The sequence below is a fragment of the Callithrix jacchus genome, chromosome 9 (genome assembly GCF_049354715.1).
Source record: "Callithrix jacchus isolate 240 chromosome 9, calJac240_pri, whole genome shotgun sequence".
Lineage (NCBI taxonomy): Eukaryota > Metazoa > Chordata > Mammalia > Primates > Cebidae > Callithrix > Callithrix jacchus.
Genome location: NC_133510.1, coordinates 40,937,059 through 40,951,059, shown reverse-complemented (window position 1 = coordinate 40,951,059; position 14,001 = coordinate 40,937,059).

Genomic DNA, 14,001 nt, shown 5'->3' with positions numbered 1-14,001 from the left:
GATCTATTAAGAGACAGTTAAGGGTGGGCACGGTGGCTCAAGCCTGTAATGCCAGCATTTGGGTAGGCTGAGGCGGGTGGATCACCTGAGGTCAGGAGTTCAAGACCAGCCTGGCCAACATGGTGAAACCCCCATCTCAACTAAAAATACAAAAATATTAGAGGGGCAAGGTGGCAGGTGCCTGTAACCCCAGCTACCTGGGAGGCTGAAGCAAGAGAATCGCTTGAACCCAGGAGGCAGAGGTTGCAGTGAGCAGAGATGGTGCCATTGCACTCCAGCCTGGGCCACAAGAGCAAAACCCTGTTTAAAAAAAAAAAAAAGACAGTTAAGAAATTTTAAAAATTGATTAGGTGCCATAATGGAGACATGTTCAGAATATGAAACCTAAGATACTTTTACTTTTGGATAGTATTTTCTTTTTTTTCTTTTGTAGAAAACATGCTTATATTTGTTTTATTTTTAATTTTTTTAAATTTGCATACATTTAAGGAGTACAAATGCAGTTCTGTTATATCATGGATATGTTACTGGTACGCTGAGTTCTTGTAATCTCCAAGGATGGAAATCAAGAGAGATCACAAGACATAGCAGCAAAGAGGACATTTATTTAGCTTGTGCACAAGGAAGCCAGCACCGTGGAAGGAAAACAGGGTGAGGGGGTTTCCTGGAGGATAGTACGGTGGTTACTTTTATAGGATTTTTCTACAGGGAAGGGTTTTGTCAGGGCGCATGTAGGAGGGGTTTCTCTAGCACCTGTGCAGGGGCTTGATGTGCTTCTTTAGACATTGCACATAGCATTAGCATTTTAAATCTCTACCCCTGGGTGAAATTTTTTGCAATAAAATGAGGAAGGGGGAACTATAAGTTGAAGTTTAACTGCACACACAGGGTCCTGGGGAACTTAGCCCCATAAAGCAAAAACCTGTGGTGAATAGCTTCTTGGGTCTTTTGTTGCTGATTGGCTGGAAATTAGGTAAGCTATAGCTTAAGTAAGGAACTTTTGTGCTTTTTCTCTAGACCACATCAAAACAAAAAGCTAGCCAGCCTCCTTGTCTCAGATACATTGCGCCATGGTGAATCTGGCCTTTTAGGGTAACCATTACATGAATAATGTACATGGACCCGTTAAATAATTTGTCTTCCCTCACCTCACTCCCACCCTTCTGAGTCTCCAAAGTCTGTTCTTCCATACACTATGTCGGTGTGTACAGGTTATTTAGCTTCCACTTATAAGTGAGAACATGCAGCATTTGACTTTCTGTTTCTGACTGTTTCACTTAAAATATGGCCTCCAGTTCCATTGGATGGTGTTCTGGATGGACTATTATCAAGCTTTTGCCCGAACATGTCTGGCAATTCATGTTCTAAAAAGTCAATTCTTTCTCTGACTGGGCTGAAATTGTCTCTTAGTTACTAATATTGTATTTTAAGTATATATGCCCAAAGGGTCAGGCAAGCTTACTAATTGAGTGAAGTGAGTTGGGCTAATTGAGTGAAGTGAGTTGGGTACAAGGTTATATCTATTTGATTCTGGGCACTTTGCATATTAAACATATAAAAATGCTTTCCTCCTTTGGAGGACATTTGCTTTCTTCCATTTTTCTTCTTAAAATGTGCATTTTGGCCTGTGTTTAATATCCCATGCTTAATAGTAATATAAACAAAAAAAATCCACTCTTCTCTTTACCATGAGATAAACAATAATGCACATATAATGATAATGACAGCTTCAGTTTGGAAACACAGTGAGAATTGTCAGGGACTATGGCAGATTGCGAACACTTGCCCCATCTAAATGGATGTCTAAATTATTCATGCAGGCTGGCCCAGTGTGATTAATTCCTCAATATTTCAAGAAAAGCCAACATAAAACTTTCATGTTTGCATATTAAACATGTAACAGCTAATCAAATAAGTACACAGACTAATTCTGGCCAAGGGCAGTCTATTTACTACATATGAATAGATAATGGTCTTCAAAACTCCAAAGAGGAGATTTCTTTGGGTGCTACTCAGAACACATGTACTCCTTCAGTATTTCATTCATTCATTCTTTCTTTCCTTCATCCATCTATTCCTTCCAATATTTATTGAGTGCATATGAGCCAACCATTATGCACTGAGTATAAAGCTAGAAATGTGATAAAGATCCTGACCATGAGGAATTTGCCTTCTTTCCATCTCTCATCTTGGCTACGTTGAACCTTTTACCACAAACTTCAACCTTTGAGATTGGCTGATTCCTCTTCTCGTCACCTGATTTTAAATGAATGACTTAGTTGGTCAGGAAGGCTTAGTCTGAAGAAGTGTGAAACTATGTAAATTTGGCCACCCTGTGGACACTGAGCCTAGATTCTCTTCTCCGAGGACAGAAGCCTTCGTGCCTTTCTCTTCAGGGTCTTTCTAATTTTGGAGGCCATCCCACCACACATGGATCCTCTGATGAGGAACACAGAGGTTTTAGTTGCTCCTCCCAGGGGTCTAGTCCAGTCATCCCCAACGTTTCTGGCATCAGGGACCAGTTTCATGGAAGAAAACTTTCCCACGTACCAGGGTAGCAGGGGAATGGTTTTGGGATGATTCAAGCGCATTACATTTATTGTGTACTTTATTTATATTATTATTATGTTGTAATATATTATGAAATAATTATACAACTCACTATAATGTAGAGTCAATGAAAGCTTTGAACTTGTGTTCCTGCAACTACACAGTCTCAGTTGGGTGGTGATGGGAGATAGTGACAGAGCATCAGGCATTAAATTCTCATAAGGAGCACACAATCTAGATTGCTCACATGTGCAGTTCACAATAGGGTTTGCACTTCAATGAGACTCTAATGTTGCTGCTGATCTGACAGGAGATGGAGCTCAGGCAGGAATGTGAGCAATGAGGAGTGGCTATGAATACCGATGAAGCTTTGCCTGCTCACCCATTGCTCACCTCCTGCTGTGCATCCTGGTTCCTAACAGGCCCTGAACCAGTATCGACCTGTGGCCTGGGGACTAAGGACCCCTGGTCTAGTCCACTGCCCTCTCCCCATTTCCTCTGGGTGGGGCATGTAGCCATTGGACTATTTCACAAGGTCAAGTCTCACCTCAGAGCACCAGAGTCAGATCCCACCCAACATTTTATTTTTCTGGTCTTTGGTGGGAAAAAGATTACTTCAGTTTTTCTTTTCCTGCAGGAATGAAAACAAAGTGGACAACATCTCTTTCCTGTTCCAATTTGATTTGTCATACTATAGTCTGAGATATTTGAAATTCCATAGGTTGTAAGTTGTGTATGTATAAGCTGTTTAGAATTAACATGTCATCACCAAATTACAAATCTGCCATAATTATTTCTGAATATTTCAGTGGGAACAAAAAAGGAATGATCAATAGGTCTGCTCTCTGTTCCTTAGACTGATCTGTCAGAATATACTTAGAACTATTTACAATTCTGTGGTTTATAAATTCTGCATGTAATCAGGTATTGGGAATTCCATAACATCTAGACCAAAATGGCAGCCAATAACCATTTGATTTTTGAGCACTTTAAATGTAGGTAGTTCAAACTGAAATGTGTAGTAAGTATAATATATAAATAAAATTGTTTTAAAAAAGCAAAGAATATAAAATATCTCAATGATTTTTGAATATTGATTACCAATTGAGAAGATAATTTTTGGGACATATTGGCATAATTAAAATGTTATTAAAAATAATTTCACCTATTTTTCCTTTTTTTAAACATGGTACTAAAATATCTAAAATTACATGTGTGGCATGCATTATCTTTCTGTTGTATAGTGTTCAGTTTGCATAGAACTTAATTTTCTCAATTGACTTACCAAAGAGGAAGCATTTGCATAACAAAAGCAAGTTAAGTCATAGGATAAAGACTGACCTAGTATTTTGGTAAAATATTTTAGTTGTGCAGACATCTGCAGGCAATATGTGTTAGGATGTATGCTCCCCCCAACCATGCTGTCTACTCTATTTTTCCCTATAACAAGATTAATTCAATCAGGATTGCTGTAACTCCTTAGTCATTTTAAAATAAAGTTTAGAAACCTGTTTTGTTCTACATTTCTATCTCAGGAAATATTTAAAGAGATTGAACATTTTCTTTCTTTTTGGAGTTTGTTTGGTTTTTGTTTTGTTTTGTTTTGTTTTGTTTAACTATAATAGTCTTATAACCCAGTGTATTAGTTGAATGGGAATTTCTGCAAGAGAAACTTTAGTAAAAACCATGGAAGTTATGCTTTTGCACATTCTATTTATTTCAGCAGCAACTGTGAATAAGCTCTCTGATGCCCAGAAGAATCTTGTATGAGGTGGGGGGAACTAATTGTGCTTCCTAGATACACGTTTGGGAGGTTGGTTCCTGGTGGCACTATGGTAGAGAAAAAACATTCATTCCTGGCTTTTCCCAACTGTGGATATGATCATAAGAGACCATCTCTAGTGGCGGGGACTCTTGCCTCCAGCCCTCTGGGACTTGCCTGTGGATCACCATTAGCTCAGGGAAGAGCCCAGCAGCCAGAAAGACGTATTTTGGGCTTGGATTACCTTCTATGAGGAGTAAAGAGACAAATGGGCTCAGCACCCATCTTCCTGCCTTTTCCATAACACTAAAATTCTAAAAATATATAATTTTACCATGTTTGTGGTTATTTAACCACAATTCTGGAAGAAAGAAAAATGATACAGACTCCAACTTATAGCATAACTGCATGTTGGGACACATTTTTAACTAAGTAATAAAATAGCTTGTCTTTATAAATGACAGATTTTTCTCTACCTTTCCTCATGATATTTTCAGTATTTGTAATCTCTTTATAACTAATGCAGATTCATCACTTTGGGTTTTTTCCCTCCTGGCTGACCATATTTTTGACAGGCATGAACTCATTCTATTTCCATGTAGTAAATATAATTTTATACTGACAAGTGGCTCTTAAGCTGAAGTATACCTGTGACAAAGCTATCTTCAGGAATCAGACTTGCTTTTGTTATGAGCTAGTTTTTGCTGTGCATCCTGTTCACACTGAGGACTCAGATGAAGTAATGAACTGAAAAAGAAGTACAGCCATGTACTGTATAACCACATAGATAAGGGTAGATTTGTAAGATTATAATGGAGATGAAAAATTCCTAATGCCTAGTACATCATATTTGTCCTAACATCATCGAGGCGCAATGCATTATGCATGGGTTTGTGGTGATGCTGGTGTAAACAAACCTACTACACTGCCAGTCTTGCAAATTAGAGCACATATAGTAATATTCAGTACTTAAGACTTGATCATGATAATAAATGACTGTGTTCATGTTTATGTACTTATTATACTTTTTATTGTTATTTTACAGTGTACTCCTACCTTTTTTTTTTTTTTTGAAACAGTCTTGCTCTGTCCCCCAGGCTGTACTGCAATGGCGTGATCTTGGCTCACTACAACCTCCACCTCCTGGGATCAAACAATTCCCTGCTTCAGCCTCCTGAGTTGCTGGGACTACAGGCACCAGCCACCATGCCCAGCTAATTTTTGTATTTTTAGTAGAGATGGGGTTTCACCATGTTGGCCAGGCTGGTCTTGAACTCCTGACCTCAGGTGATATGCCCACCTTGGCCTACCAAAGTGCTGGGATTACAAGTATCAGCCACCATGACCCACCCCTTCTACTTATTAAAAAATAATAATAAAGCTAACTGTAATACAGTACAGGCAGGTCTTTCAGGAGATGTTCTAGAAGAAGGCATTGTTACAGAAGACAGCTGCATGCATGTTATTGCCCCTGAAGACCTTCCAGAGGGAAAAAATATGAAGGTGAAACACATGGATATTAGTGACCCTGACCCCCTGTAGGCCTAGGCTAATATGTGGGATTGTGTCTTCGTTTTTAACAAAAAAGTTTAGAAAGCAAAAAATTAAAAATTATTTTCAAAATTTAAAAAGATTATAGAATAAGAATATAAAAAATGAAAATAATTTTGTGCAGTTGTACAGTGTGTTTATGTTTTAAGCAGTTATTGCAAAAAAGTCAAAACTTTTTAAAACATTTTCAAGTCTATAACATAAGTAAATTATAATAGATAAAGTTAACGTAAGTTCCACAGTAGTGCATGGTAATGTCTTAGACCTTCACATTCACTCACCACCCACTCAGTGACTCACCTAGAGCAACTTCTAGTGCTGCAAGCTCCATTCATATACTTACCACTGTGTTACAATTATCTATAGTATTCAGTGTAGTAACACACTGCGCAGGTTTGTAGCCTACAAACAAGAGGCTAGAACTTGTAGGATATGTGTGTGATAGCCTATACCATCTAGGTCTGTGTAAGTACACTCTAAGATGTTTGCACAGTAACTAAATCACCTAATGACACATTCCTCAGAACCTATTCTTGTTATTAAATGATGCATGACTATATAAGCTAAATTTTCTTCTCACTACTTGAATTCAAATAATAGCTGGTGAGCAGGACTTAAAAAGCCGTTAAAATATGGTCTTTATTTTTATAGCATACACAGTATCTGCATGACAATTTCCCTTTGTGCCTAATCACAAGGGACTTTTTGAACATCCCCATGAACAATTTTTTTAATTATTAAACATCATTGTCGTTATAAATACAAATAAAAACCCACAGTCTTTTATTGCAGTAAATTGATACCTAAGGTTTTTCAAGCAGCAAGCATCATAAGGTACCTATATCATGCTGGCTCTTTATTTTTTTTATATTTTTATTTTTAAAGTCCTTGAGTGAATTTTATTTTTTTGCTTATACCTTGTAACTTAAATACTAGTAAAGTTAACAATGTTTAACTATGCTATAAAGTAGGTACATGTTGTGTTACACAATAAGGAAATAAGAAAGAAAACAAAATTGTTGGCTATACACATACATACACACACACACACACACACACACAGATATTCACTAAAAAATAAGGAGGACTGATTACATTCAGAATGCCTGAATGTAGAAATAAAATAAAAATAGGAGAACATACCATAACAATGACAGTCCTTGTTGTAGTCATTAGTCACGTGGTCATAGCTGGTATTCATCACCACCTTCTTCCATTCCCCATTCTGTATTCCATTTGTCTTCAGCAAGCCCCTCATCTGGTCCTGGCTCTTTACCTGCAGGGGTGATCCAAGCCTTCCCGCTGAAGGGTCTGGGCTACCAGTATTTCTGCCTGGGTGGAGTTGTTGAACTTTCCATTGACCTTAATCACAGGCATGGTAAAACTATGGGACACCCCATGGGATCTCCTATATTCCAGACATCCTCTTCCTTACTTCCCTCGTGGAGTAGCAGTCCAGTTTCCCCTTGGCAGTGAGGATCAGTCACCCACACCAGCACAGGAACTCTTTTCTTTGCTTGTTGATTCAGAGGCCTGAGGAGCGCCAAGTGGTCAGGTGGCAGTCTTCACTTCCCATTCCGTGCAATCACAGCTGTATCTCCTGGTGGAAGCATCCCTCCCTTTGGAACTAGACCTCTATCCCAGGAGAACACAAGGTCATAGGAACAGGAAGCAAAAATGTTCCAATGGGTCACCAGTATAAGAATAAGAGTGCCACTGTCATTATCTCCCCTTGATTTCTGGACTTTGGGAGAACACCAGTATGTATTGGATGCTGATTCAGAGCACATACTGCCTCCTGGAGAACCTTTCCAAGGCCCTTGAGGTACCGCCACCTAGCTGGTGCTGTAACTCAGTCTTTAAAAGGTTGGCTGGCTCTTTATTTTTACTCTAAATTTGTAGTTTACCTTTTCCTCAGTTTGCTTTTCATGCATAGTATTTATAATACAGAACTGTGACTGCTTTGAAAAGACTGTATGAAAGTTAGCATGACATTCTTCAAATTAGAATGACAGGCTATGTGAAAAATATATATGTTTATATATATATTTACATATGCATATTTTTATATATTTATATGTATATTTACACACATACAAATATATATGTGTATAAATTATATTCCAAGTTATTTCATAAGAGTTCAGTGTTTCCATGGGAACAGAATTGAAGTTATTAATTTATAAGGCAGAGATATCCAGACTTTGCACCCCTCTTTTCATGATGTGCAGAGTTGGAACTGTCTGGTCCCCTGTGTCCCAGAAGTTAACCACAGGCAGCCTACGTGGAGTGGGCACCTGTATTTCTCAGGCTAGACAAAGGCTTTCAAGGGGCACATGGGGACAACATTTTCTCAAGAGCTCAGTTCCCAGAGGCTTAACTTCCATCTGTTTACTTTCCTAGAACAGAAATACTTGAGAATGTGCTGTGGCCATAGACCCATGATGATCCTCCTCGCCTCCCTTTCTCATTCACAATGAACTTCTCTTTACAAGCATAATGTGTATTATAATTAACAGAATTTTGACTTTATAACCCATTCTGACTTTACTGAACTAAGCAAAGTGCCTCTAGCTGAAAGAGTAACAAATATAAATAAAAACTCCTTTGATAAAGGGCCAGACTTTTGGTGCATTTTTCAGAGAGAAGGGGAGTAAATAAATGACTCTAATGACTTACAAATCACTTTGCATCGGGTGGGTTCCAGTTATTTGCTTTTAACAAAGGAATTGAGTTTTCAGTTGCTACAGCATTAAAGATAATTCTTGATGATAGATCACTATGTGAATTTCGGCATTCTGAAAGGAATTCAGAGAACTGAGTCACTCCTATGAGACAACTCTTCCTATTATCATGTGAACTATCCATAAAGAAAAAAACTGGGAATACTGTTGATGTTGCTCACTGTTTTGTTCTAGCAATGGGTAATATTCAGATACAAGAACAATAGCCCCCAAAATGCATTTCTACACTTAATATTTAATTGTCCAAATGTGTGTGTGTGTGTGTGTGTGTGTATACACACACATACACATTCTTGTGGTTTGATCAACATTGTATTCATAATGAAGGTAATAACAATGCAAATTAAATTTTGGCATGTAAAACCACACAGTTACAATATATTTTAAAATTTAAATGTAAATACATATTCGAGATGTTGAAGGATCCAACAATTAATAGATTTTTGAAGCATAAATATATATTACAGTAAGTTAAAACGCTGTGGGTAAAATAGAACAGAAATATTTCCTTCAGAAGGAAAGGAAGGATGTAAAATAGCTTTTAAGGAAGAGCTTCTTCATGTTTATATAAACGAAAAATAATGGAGTTTCACATTGCTATGGCATTTAGATTCCACTGGGCACATTTAAAGCAGTGGTATTAAGGTTTTATTTTAAAATGTCAGCATATACAATGAACTTAAAATCGTTTTATTTAAAATTATGATGCAAATTTAAATATTAACCTAAAATATAAAAGAGGACACATAATTTAAAAAATATATTTTATGAGACACAAAGGTAAAATGCCTCTACTGTAAACTCTGTAGAATTCTGACAATAGGTCACTGGCAGTATGTTACATTGCTTTAAATGTCAGCATGATAGTTCTGGTAAGTGATTTTTTTAGTCTGGTTGAAAATCTGTACTTCGAGTACCTTGGAGACAATGATCAGAAGAAGGAACAAATGAGCAAGGCAGGCGACCTTCTTAATTCAATGCTTGTAGAGAGGACGTCCAGGAACCTGCAGGTGACCTTGGGCACAGTGATCAGAAGCTGATAAAGTTTAGGCTGAATTCTAAGGAAACTGAAAAGTTCTATTAGTAAAATGACTTTTTAAAACGTTTCAGCAAGCTTTGATACTAAATGAAAAAAAGCCATGGAAACAAGATAAAGGGGGCAAAGGAGTCTGAAAGTAGACATTCATTTAGGGAAGGATGTTAAAGAAGGCCATTTGCATTCACAGGAAGACAGGAGATGTACAGGAGAAGTCGAGAAAGTTATTTGGTGAAACAAATTACCACAGAAAATGAAAAACAAAAAGACTCGTTTTAAAAAGAAGACCTCACCTTTCTGCAAAGTAGGAAGAGAAAAAGAAGGAGATGTGCTTTGTCCAAAACGTAAGGATAAATTATATTTTTTAAAAATTAAGATTATGCAGTGACATGGTTTTGCTGCATCCCCACAGAAATCTCATCTTTAATTCTGGCTCCCATAATTCCCACGAATTTTGACTTTACATGTTCTGGGAGGGACCTGGTGGGAGATAATTAAATCATGGGGGCCATTTCCCCCATACCGTTGTCATGGTAGTGAAAAAGTCCCATGAGGTCTGATGGTTTTGTGAGGGGTTCCTCCTTTCACTTGGCTGTCATTCCCTCTTGCCTGACGTCATGTAAGATGTGACTTTTGTCTTCCACCACAATTGTGAGACCTCTACAGCCACATGGAACTGTGAGTACATTAAACCTCTTTTCTTCATAAATTATCCAGTCTTAGGTATGTCATTATTAGCAGCATAAGAATGGAGTAACACATGCAGACAGAAGGGTAATGAGAATAGTACACATTCATTGAATTCGGAACAAAATACAGACGGTAATTGATAAAACGAAGGAAAAAAATTGAAACCGCTTTTCTGGCATTAATTTGACTTAGAGTATTTCCTCTGCCATATTAATTACACACAATAAATATTTAATAAGCATATACTGGATATAAGGCACTCTGTAGGTATACACAGACACACCTTGGTCCCTGCTGATGAGTTGTTTAGATCTCATCGGAAAACAAAAGAACATAAAAATAGCTACAAGAACTAATGGTGTGTTTAGATCCAAACAAGAACCTCAGCAAGGAAGGAAATAAATCTTAACTTGGGTAGACAGGAAAGAATTTATGCATTTACTTATTCTTTCTATAAATATTCACATGCGTATTTGGTGCCAGCATAGAATGCTTGGTGATGCTTCCAGGGAACTCCTGAAAATGTTGATGGTATCTGAAGTTCTAGCTCCATTCACCTCCCTGGCATGGCAGCCTGCAGTTTGAAGCTAAAATATATGTTGCCCATTTGCATGCGTGTGTCATTGACCATGAGTTGACCAAGTCGTTTTTAAATTTCTTAGTATCTCCATTTCACATTTCATTATAACAGAATTAAGTCTGCCCACCTTAGTGTGATGATCAAGGCTTTTCATATTCTGGTCCCAATTTCTCCTCCAGGTTCACCTTGCCATCACCCTCCCCTAGCCTGTCTTTTATGTGTTCTCTGCTCTTTTGATGTTATGCCTTCCCCTCTGAAAACACTTCATAGTGTTTTAGACACCTGTTCTTTCACTCTTGTTGGTTCCTCTGCCTCAAATACACTTTTTTCTCTCTGGGTTTGAATGCATGTTTCCTTCACTTCTGCTTCCTGAAATCCTCTTCATCTGTCCTCATATTTTCATTCACAGCCTGGCTCTTCCATGCAGCCTTTCCAGACCCTGCAACAAAATTATTCCCTTTCTCTGACTTCCCATGACAATTATTTCTTCTCTTTGTGACATGTGAAGTTTTCTGGTCTCATATTTAACACCCTCTTTTGATTCTCATCAAAGAGTGAACTCCTTGAGCAAGTTGTATCTTGCATCAGTACAGTACCAGGCATGGGAAAAACTTGGAAGAAGTTTGTTGACTGAAGTAAAACACAATTATTTTAAGTAATGATGCTCATAGCATATAGCTGGTATAAACATAAGCATCATTAGTTAGTTATAAGCATCTTACTTTTCAGAACTCATCCATAAGTCCTCATATAAGGCAGGACATAGGATAGATGCCCAATAGAGGTTTAGTGGTTGTGTCTTAATGTCAGGTACAGCAAGAGGAAAGAAAAACAGATTGTTCTTAGCATAGTCACTAACAGGATAATTAATTGTTTTCAGACCTGTATCAGTGCTTGCACCTCTGACACTGTATTTTCCTCTGTGAGCCTCTGTCACAAGTGACACTAAAGTCTTCATTACAGAAAACATTGGCTGGCATATTCTACAGATGCTGAGGCTTCCCAAGTAGTGTCTCAGTGGGCTGTGGAGTGAGAAGCGGAGCTTCAGCATGACACATTGGCTCAGTTTGTGACTGCATCATGCTAACTTGCTATCTCCAGCAGCAGCCTGCAGGTCAGTGGTGCTGTCCATGTGTGGTAGCTGTCAGTTGTTATGTAATGACATCTTTCAAGGTCCAAGATTCTGGATTTGCCCTAGGATCACACTGCTGATAAGCCTGGTTCTCTATTTTACCTTCAGGAAACCCTGCAGACAATACTGAGGTAAGTGTTCTAGGAACCAGCTGTGTTGACCGAGAAATTCCAGGCTGTGCTCACAGACCTTGCCTTTACAGACTGTGAGTTGAGCTGGTCTTGACACTATGGTGACACTGCACTTCCCTCGCCCACCTCCTTTCAATCATGCCAGGCTTCCTGGCTTCCAAGTTCCTTTTAGATCCATGGATAAATGAACCATGTGGTCTCCACAGTAGCATTATGGCAATAGCTTTTAGCTCTCCCTTCTCAAATGAAAGATTTACCTGTATTCAGAGTTTCTTCGTGAAAGTCAGTAGAGAATTTTATTTTATACATGATTTGGTGTCAGTCTATATGAATGCATATAATTAAATTTTGAAATTTAGATTTATAATAGATTTATCCTATAATATAATAAAGTTCATTTACAACAACATCCTTATGAACTTTAAATTTATAGTCATGTGCTGCATAACAACATTTCTATCAGTGATGAATTATAAGACTATAATGAAGTTGAAAAGCAAATTGCCTAGTGACTTGGTAGTCTTTGTCATTACTTTACTCAACTGTTTGTGGTGATGCTGGTATAAACTTACTGAGCTGCCAGTCATACAAAAGTGTAGCATCTACAAAATACAGTCTATATTACTCTAGAATGATAATAAATGACTATGTTACTGGTTTATGTATTTACTATACTATAATTTTTATTGTTATTTTAGAGTATACACCTTCTATTTATTTTTTTAATTAACTATAAAACAGACTTAGGCTGGTCCTTCAGGAGGTATCCAGAGGCAGCCATTGTTATCATAGGAGATGACAGCTCCATGCATGTTATTGTACCTAAAAACCTCCCAGTGGGACAAGATGTGGAGGTAGGGGACAGTGATATTAATGATACTGACCCCATGTGGGCCGAGGCTAATGTGTGCGTTTGTGTCTTGGTTTTTAACAAAAAAGTTTAGAAAGTAAAAGAATAAATTATTTTAAAAACATAAAATGTTTATAGAATAAAGATATAAAGAAAAATATTTTTGTACAGCTCTACAATGTGTTTGTGTTTTAAGCTAAGTGTTATTTTAAAAGACTCAAAAACTGTAATATATTAGTCTGTTCTCACACTGCTATAAAGAAATACCTGAAACTAAGTAATTTATAAGAAAATAATTTTACAGTTACTCAGGCTGTGTAGGAAGTGTGGCTGTGGAGGCCTCAGGAAACTTACAGTCATGGTAAGGAAGATGAATAGGAAGGAGTTATATCTTACGTGACTGAAGCAGGAGAAAGAGAGAGCAGGAGGAGGTGCTACACAGTTATCAACAAGCATATCCCATAAGAACTTACTCACTATCATAAGAACAAAATGGGAGAAGTCTACACCCATGATCCAATCATCTCTCACCAGGCCCTTCCTCCAATATTGGGGATTACAATTTGAAATGAGATTTGGGTGGGGACACAAATCCAAACCATATCATTCCATTTTTGGTCCCTCCCAAATCTCATGTCCTTCTCAGATTGCAAAATAATCACCTCTTCTCAGCAGTTCCCCATAGTCTTAACTCATTTGAGCATTAACTCAAATGTCTACAGTCCAAAGTCTCATCTCAGACAAGGCAAGTATCCTCTGCCTATGAGCCTATAAAATAATTTTTAAAAGTTAATTACTTTCAAGATACAATAGGAGTACAGACATTGGCTAAACACTCTTATTCCAAAAGGAAGAAATCAGCCAAACAAAAGAGCTATAGGCCCCATGCAAGTCTGAAACCCAGAAAGGCAGTCATCAAATCTTAAAGCTCCAAAATAGTCTCCTTTGACTTCATATCTCACATCCAAGCAACAC